Source organism: Erithacus rubecula (genome assembly GCF_903797595.1).
Source record: "Erithacus rubecula genome assembly, contig: scaffold_265_arrow_ctg1, whole genome shotgun sequence".
Taxonomy (NCBI): domain Eukaryota; kingdom Metazoa; phylum Chordata; class Aves; order Passeriformes; family Muscicapidae; genus Erithacus; species Erithacus rubecula.
In genome coordinates this window covers 27,718-36,389 of record NW_027636060.1, presented here as the reverse complement: position 1 = coordinate 36,389, position 8,672 = coordinate 27,718, and the positions used below count along the sequence as shown (strand labels likewise).

Sequence of the window (8,672 nt, the reverse complement as noted above, 5' to 3'; positions counted from 1 at the left end):
TTTCCAAGCTTGGAACAATCACAATGAAAACCTTACCAATGGCACAACTGCCCAGACCACAAGGAAAAGAAAGGATAAGTTGTCAAGTTCTCCAAACATTTGTCCTGCTTTGCTGCAGAACTCGTGCTGCATGCACAGTGTGGAAAGCCAAGAGAAGCTGCATTGGTGCCACAATGTGTGACAGAAGCTCAACATCCTTCTCCACGAAAGGCTCTTGAAAAGAGCAGACAGGACTGTGGAGAAGATTCTTGAAAAACTGAAACAGCTTTCCAGAAGTGAAATGAAAATGGAAAGAAACAATCCAAGATGTTTCCATGTGTTTATTTCTATGCTGCCCTTTTCTAGTGTTTTAGTGTTGCACTGCTTCTCCATGCCATTAAGTCCAAATGGATCTCACCTCTAAGATCAATGACTTGTGAGTCTTAGACACTCTAAAATACCATAAGCTACAAACAGATTGCCTTGCCCTGGTTTTGTTGGAAAGCAATGCTGGAGACATAAGTGCAGTGCTTGGCTCGGGCAGGAATCCTCCAGCCAGGGAATGAGCCCCGAGAGTGTCTGAGCCTCAGCAGGACCAATGCACAGCAGGGACCCAGGGGATTCCCATGTCACCGTGCGGGAGTCAGGACTCGGGGCTTCGCTCAACAGGGCAAAGTTCTCGTGCTGGGACAGATTCAGGGGCTGCCCCCAGGGCGCGCGGGGCTCAGCCATGGGGCGAGTGGGGCGAGCGTGGAACGGACACGCGGACAAGCGAACACGCGGACAAGTGAACACGTGGATAAGCGAACACATGGACAAACGGCCCCGGCGCTTCAGTTGCGGCAGCAGCAGCGGCAGCAGCAGCAGCAGCAGCAGCAGCAGCAGCAGCGAGTCTACAGATCCTCTGGATCTCTTGTTCCACCTCTCCCTCTCCCGCATTCCCGCACCCTCTTCCCCGGTGTCCCGTTCCCCGACACTCTCCCCCTCTTCCCTTCTCCCCTCTTCCCCTGCCACGCCATGTTCCCAGCCCACCCCCGGCCCCGGGCGGCTCTGCCCCTGCCCCATTGCCATCCCCGCCCCCGGCCCCATCCCCGTCCATCCCGTCGCAGTCCCGCCTCCGCCCAGCTCTGGCTGTACTGGAGGTGGCGCTGCTGGGCAGGCATCATTGCCTGGAACTGCGGCGGCATCGTCTCCCTTTGGCTCCACCTGGCCTGAGCCCAGTCCCGGCCCCGGCCTTGACGCGGGGTCCAGTCCCAGTCCCGGCCCTGGCCCCGGCCCCGGCCCCGGCCCCGGCCCCGGCCCCTGTCCCGGTCCCGGTCCCAGTCCCAGTCCCGGCTTCTCCCAGGACCTGCAGAGGACACACGCGACGCGGCCCCTCCCGCCGCCTCCGTGGCGGCGTCCCCAGCTCGAGCTCCACCACTCAGCAGCGTGGCCGCTGGCCCAGAGCCGCCGGGGCCCAGGGCGAATGGGGATGCCCGGCCCCGGGCGCTCAGGGAGCGCTCGGGGGCTGTGTGTGGCCCCGGGTCAAGCGCTGATGGCTGCGTGTCACCTGCAGGGGAGGCGCAGGAGGCCCTGCAGGAGCAGTATTGGCTGGGTTTGCTGTTGGGCAGAGGCGGCTTCGGCAGCGTCTTCTCGGGGACGCGCCTCATGGACGATGCCCCGGTGAGTGGCGGGGCCGGCGGCAGGCGAAGGAGGGTGGAGGAGGATGGAGGAGGAGAAAGAGGAGGTAGAAGAGAACTCCAGGGCACGGCGGAGCGGGCGGCAAGCTGAGCTGGCTGCCTCTTTTTGCTCGCAGGTTGCCATCAAATGCGTGCCACGGGATCGCATCCAGCACTGGGGCGAGCTGGTGAGTGAGCGGGGCCGGCGGTAGAAGCCGGGACATGCCGGGCGGAGAGGACCCGGGGCCCGGCAGGGTGGGAGCCGCTGGGAGCCCTGCAGGGAGAGCAGGCGTGGGGTGAGCGGGGGGTGCCGATCATCCCGGGCTGGCTGAGGAGCCCCAGAGCCCTGGCACGGCCTCAGCCCCGCTGATGGTATCATGGTCCTTGCGCAGCCTGACGGTGCCCTTACGCCCCTGGAGATCGTACTGCTGGACAAGGTGTCCTCTGGGTGTGCTGGTGTCATTCAGCTCCTGGAGTGGGTTGAGCTGCCCAACAGCTTCTTGTTGGTGCTGGAGCGTCTGGAGCAGTGCCAGGACCTCTCAGGTGTGCTGGCCGAGCGGAGGTTCCTGCCGGAGGAGGAGGCACGAGGGCTGTTCCACCAGGTGCTGGACGCCGTGCGGCACTGCACCAGCTGTGGGGTCCTGCACAGGGACATCAAGACTGAGAACATCCTGCTCGACCTGGCCACCGGGCAGCTGAAATTGATCGACTTTGGCTGTGGCACCTTCCTCCAAGACGCAGCCTACACCCAGTTTGCAGGTGAGCCCTCCCAAGGGATGCTCCTGGGCATCTCATGGCCCAAGCCTGGGTGTAGCCCTCGGACTTCCCCCTGTTGCAGCTGGGATGGGATTAATGCTTGAGCCAAGTTGATTTGGGTGGGGGCATGAGTGGAGCCAGCTCCCAGCCCTGCCTTCTGCCCTGGGCTGGGGCTGGAGCTGGGGCAGCTAGGCCAACAAAAACCCCCGTGGGGGTAGCAGGGAGGGGGGGTCTGACCCCGTACCCCAGCTGGTTTGCTGTCCAGGCGAGGAAGGGCTTGAACTGCTCTTCTCCCCTCATTTACATTGGCTTATTAACATTTTTTGAGGGCTGGCAGGGAAGAGAGTGGGTTTTCTTCACCACTGGGTGGGTTTTTCTTTTGTGTGTCATGGTGAGGCCTTCCCAGGGCTTCTGCTGCCCTCTTCCAGCACCAGTGGCTTCTTTCCCAGCCCCGAGTTTGTACACGAGTCCCACGTGCTGGCGAGAGGGCACCGGGTCACACCACGTGCCACTGGGGCAGCCTTTGCATGCCCAGGGATGCTGGGGCCAGGCTCTGGGAGCAGCAGCATCCCCCTGATGAGCTCCATCTGTATTCCATAGGAACTCTGTCCTACAGCCCCCCAGAGTGGATCTACCACCAACGCTACCACGGCGAGGCAGCAACGATCTGGTCCCTGGGCCTCCTGCTGTACCACCTGGTCATAGGGAAGCACCCATTCAGGAGGGGCCAGGAGACGATCTGGGAACGAATCTTGTTCCCACGACGGCTCTCTCAAGGTGGATGGATCCTCCTCTCTGGGCATCTCTGGGAGGGAATACCAGTGCTGGGAGACAGCAGCAGGCTCATGAGCATCCTGCTGTGGCAGCTGCTGAAGGGGTGGCACAGGTCCTGCTCTCCTGCTTGTCTCCAAACAGACAATCTATGGGGAAGTTTAGGCAGAGCTCTGGGCACACCCAGCATGGCCTGGGCATGAGAATGGGGAGGGGCAACTTCTCCAACTGACTGGCAATTTCTGCTTTCTCTCTTCAGAGTGCCAAGATATTATTAAGAGGTGTTTGTCCATGCAACCCTTGGACAGGCCATCCTTACAAGACCTTTTCCACCATCCTTGGCTGCAGGGTGTTCGTCTGCCCTAGAAGATGGGAGAGATGCACGTTGCACAGTTGCATCCAGAGGCCTGGCAAGTAACAGCTCCACACATCTCTTGGGAATCAGTGGCTGTCCAAACCAGCCTGCCTTTACCTCTGAGCAGGGGTCATCAGAAGGGAACACACAGCTCTTGGGCTGGAGCTGAGCTGGAGACCTGGGGTGGCAAGCACTGGTGGCCACCTTCCCACCTAGTTTTGCTTGTTTGGTCCACCGAGGGCTGGGGCCCCGGGCAGAACACTGACAGCCTGGTCTGGCCCCCAGGACAAGAGAAGGAGTCCCTGGAGAAGCTGTACCAGGTGGGGCTCCTGCTGGAGACACCAAGGACAACCTCAAGGACAACAATCTCTTCCTCAACCTGGCCAGCTGAAGATGATGGACTTTGATTCTGGCACCTTCTTCACAGACACACTCTGCGTCCCGTTTGCAAGTGAGTTCACAGCCAGGGGGAAGCTGCCAGATCTGGGCATGGCACAGCCTGGCCGGACACCAAAAGTTCCCCCTTTTACTGGGGTGGATGCCACAAAGTCTTCAGTAGGCTGCCAAGCTGCTTTTTGGCTCTGGGCAGCTGCTGAGGGGCTGGATGTGCCATGGCAGCTGCAGGCTGGGCACACGTGCTGCCCTCCTGCTCTGCTGCCAGGGGCAGCAGTGACTGGGAGGTTTGTGCCCAGCTCTGGGCACAGCCAGCAGGGCCTGGGCACTGAGGACAACTGGGACATGGGGGACAGGAGCCTTCAGCTGACGGGCGGGTTCTGGTTTCTCTCCTTGCAGCCGGGCTCTGTGGATGCTGAGGCTGCTCTGGGCTCTGCCAGGGCTCTGCTGGGCTCAGCCCTGGGCACGGCTGAGCCCGCTCTGCCCTGTTATTGCTCTGACAGCTTTGCATCAGACGAGCCCGTTCTGAGCACACCGCCTGAGCTTTCTGCTTTGCAGGTGAGTGAGACGCTCCTGCAGGCCAAGGGTTTGCTGTTAGGGACACACACCCAATGGGCAAGAACCCACACTCTCCACTGTACCAGCTGAACCTCTGGATTTCCACAGGATGTCCCACTCTTCATTCTTTTTTGGCTGGAATTGTGCAGTTGCACTTTCTTCTTCCTCTAGAAGTGCCACGAGTGGTCAAAACCTGGTGAGCGGGCCGTGTTCCTAAGGCAGTGCAGCCTGGAGCTGATAGAAGGAGAATTGCCCTTCTGCACTCCCAAACCAAGCAAAAAGCTGTAAGTGTGACTTTCTGTCTTTAAGAAGCTCTTGACAGTTTCAAAGGGAATGTGCAGCTCTTTCACAGGGTGAGAAGGAAGAGCATCTCCTAAAGGATTTGGGCAGTGACAGAGTTTAGATTGCCAGTCTTGCCAGGAGCTGGCAGGGCACAAAACAATTGCTCCTTGCTTCACTCCAATTCCACCACAATTTAAAATAACAATATTGGAAACAAATCTCAAAATCTTTTTAAAAAAGGTTACTGAGGCCAGTAAAATGGATCAATGCCATCAACTCATTTGCAAATTAAATAACTGTGTTTTCTGCTGCGAAAGATCAGTTATTATACTGAGTTAAAAGTTACAGAAGATTTTTCACTGCAAACTTGGGGTTTTTTTTTTATCTTTCACATTTTATAGAGGTTTTTTCTTTTCTTTTTTCTTTTTCTTTTGCTTAAAACAGAAAACATGTGGGAGCCCAGGGCGTACCCCTGGCCTCCTTGGGGGTTTCAAAACCCCCCTGGCAAAGGTCTCAAAGACCTCTGAGTGAGACCCTGGTGTCACAGGTGCTGAATTCTAACCCCTGGGGGAAGTTGTCAGCACAAGGAGAATGGAAACAAGCTGCCAAAATTAGTGAAGTGTAAATTAGATTGTTAGAACATAGATAAATAGGTTTTCTTGAATGTTTATGAGAAGGGACACGTGGCCAAGATGGAGAATTTGGGGGGTGGACACCTTTTCCTCCTTCTTCTCCATGTCATCCATGTTGGGTGACACGTTGGCACTCTTGGATTGGATGGGGTCAGGGCTGGATCATTTAATAAAACTGTATTGTATTGGGAAAACTTTGTAAACATGAAATACGTAATACAAACTATATAAGATAAGCCCTGCCTTCACCAGGCAGATTCCACCATGGATGCCAGGCTGAGCAGACCGCTGCTGGCCAGGCAAAAGGTCCCAGAGATAAGAAATAATAAACAGTCCTTGGAAAAAGAGAAAACCGTCTTCGGCAGTCTCTCTTCGGCAGCTTCAGGGAAAACCAGGGTTTGAACCACATTCATGTCCCTCTGGGGTGATCTCGGGGCAAAGGAGAAACCCCAGACTGGGACAAAAACATGCCATAAAATAGGAGTGTCTTCTGCTCCTGGTTCCCGTGTGGAGCAGCTCCTTCCTGCTGGCTGAGATGTTCAGGCAGAGCAGTCTCTGGAAGAGACTCGCAGGCTCCCTGTTTGCTGTGCTGCCCCACTTGTGCCCAGCCAGCTTTTTTTTTTTTAATTCTTTACACTTTTGCGTTATATAAATTACCCTGTTCCTTAAGTTGGTGTCCGTATCTTCGGTGCTGACCTTGCCCAGTGGCAAAGCAGATATTGTGGGCCCCATAGAACCAAAGATGCCTTGTGACACTGTGGGGCCTGGTGTGACGAGGAGACCATTGTGAGACTGTGGGGCTCCATGGAACCATGGGGACAATTCTGACACTGCAGAGACTTACATTACCAAGGGTTCCTTCTTTTCCTCTCCCTGTCCCTGCCCCAGCCCAACAGTGCAGGTGACATAGTCATGGTTACCTCCTGCAGCAGCAACTGGATGCACTGCAGGTCAGGGACAGCCACTCTGTGTCTGGAATGCTCAGCAGATGCTCAGCCTGGGCAGCTCCTGCAGCCCCAGGGCCAGCCCTGCTGACAGCACAGCAGCAGAGAGTTGGCCCCAGGGTTCCTTAGGCAGCTGCTGCTGCCCCAGGGACAGGCAGCCTCTTGCGAGGGCTCCTGTGCACCCCAGGGGCTCCTGCTCTGCTCCTGGCACATTCCAGCTGCCCACACAGCCTGTGCCAGGGAACACGTCTGTGCTGGCCTGAGCAGCCACTGCTGCAGCCCCTGCCCTGCTCCCAGAGCCTGAGCTGGGGCTGCTGCTCTGCAGAGCACGGGGGCTGTGCTGCCTGGGGCCCTGGGCTACCTCTGCTGGGCTCTGCTGCTCAGCCTGGGACACAGAGGCAGCTGATGGTGCTCCCTGCACTGACCCCTTCCCACACAGGCTCTGATAGGGTTGTGGAGGGGCTCAGAGGAGCCTGCCTTGTTCCAGGGCTGCCAGATGGCCTTGAGGCTGCCCTGCATCCTCCTGGGGAAGGTCCCTGTAGCTCAAAGCAGTCAGTGCCCAGACTCCCTTCTGTGTGCCTGCTGTGTCCCTGGGGCTGCAGAGCTCTCCTGGGTCACAGCAGACATTCACTCCTTGGTCTCTGGGTGACCCCACACTGGACAGGATTTTGCTTCAGGGCTCCATTTGCTGCTGACCTGATGGGATGGGCTGTCCCTGCAGATCCTCTGTGCTCTCCTGGCAGGCTCTGATTTCCTACAGGAAAGCGTTCACCTGCCACCAGAGCCATCACAGTTTCAGAGTCCCAGGCAGGTGACTTGGAGGGCATTTGTCACTTCCATGGCCACTGACCACTAACACAAAACACAAACATCTGACCCTGCCCTCAGTCCCTGAAATACCACAGTGGAACCCTGATCTCATCGCACTGACTCCAGGGACAAACAAGCAAAGCAGTGAGACTCTGCAAAACCCATTCCTTGGGTTTCTCCTGGAGACTAGCTTAGTAAAAAGACCTAAGCCTTTGGGCACTGCACTGAGCAAATCCCCTTTGCTGGTGGAACTGCTGTGCTGCAGCCTGGCTGTGTCCCAGTCATGCCCATGGCCTGTACCTGCCTTTGGTCACGCCACAGATACAATGCAATACAGGGACTGAGCTGCCAGAGCACTCAGGTCTTGGACAAGGACAATAAAATTGTCCTTGTCATCTCCTCAGGGGTGGAGATGGAGAAAGTATAGCCCTCAAAAGACCCAAGGGCTGCTGCTCTCTGGCAGTGCTGCTGTGCTGGGACTCTTTTTCTCTTGACCTCTGCACACAGACACTGCCCCTGCAGCTGAAGGAGAGGTAAGAGAGGGAAGATTTTTGGCAAATACATCTCTGCAAGAACATTCACTTTATTTAAGTATGCACAGAGCATGATTCCTAATTTACACAATCTGTGAGTAAAGAGGTAGACCATGAACTCAGTATGTGAAGATGACTCCATTTTCAGTGTGAAAATGATTACAAGGAAAAAGTAGAAAACCCTGTTGTCCCCCTCCCCCCGCCCCACCCCCACCTTCATAGCACTATTAAAGGCTTTAGAAGGCACACTTGGCATGTAATGTGTTACATTAAATGCTCTGAAGAGGAAAATACAAAGTTTTTAACTTCTGAAAAACATCCAGTCGTCTCTTTCCTCAGGGTATCCTTGAGCTTCTGGTACCTTAGGCTGTAGATGAGGGGTTTCAGGGCAGGAGGCATCACTGAGTACAGAAGTGACAGTGCCAAATCCAGGGATTGGGGAGCAGATGGAGGAGGGCTTCAGATAGGCAAATATATGGGTACTGATAAACAGGGAGATGACAGCCAGGTGAGGGAGGCAGGTGGGAAAGGCTTTGTGCTGTCCCTGCTCAGAGGGGATCCTCAGCACTGCCCTGAAGATCTGCACACAGGAGAAAACAATGAACACAAAACAACCAAGTTCTGAACAGGCAATAACAGCAATGAACCCAAGTTCCCTGAGGTAGGAATTTGAGCAGGTGAGCTTGAGGATGTGTGGGATTTCACAGAAGAACTGGCCCAGGGCATTGCCATGGCACAGGGGCAGGGAAAATGTATTGACCGTGTGTAGCACTGAATAGAGAAAGCCACTAGCCCAGGCAGCTTCTGCCATGTGGACACAAGCTCTGCTGCCCAGGAGGGTCCCGTACTGCAGGGGTTTGCAGATGGACACGTAGCGGTCATAGCACATGATGGTCAGGAGAGAATACTCTGCTGAGATGAAGGATAGAAAGAAAGAGAGCTGAGCAGCACATCCAGAGTAGGAGATGTTCCTGGTGTCCCAGAGGGAATTGTGCATGGCT

At 56.1% G+C, this 8,672-nt stretch overlaps 1 long non-coding RNA gene across 1 annotated transcript; it reads left to right on the top strand.

Moving 5' to 3' along the window:
* The first annotated feature begins 2,057 nt into the window (after positions 1-2,057).
* Positions 2,058-3,948, top strand: LOC306815873. The gene is made up of 4 exons (XR_013777507.1): positions 2,058-2,396; positions 2,994-3,170; positions 3,424-3,578; positions 3,805-3,948. It is a non-coding gene; the product is annotated as an uncharacterized lncRNA (long non-coding RNA).
* Positions 3,949-8,672: the final 4,724 nt, after the last annotated feature.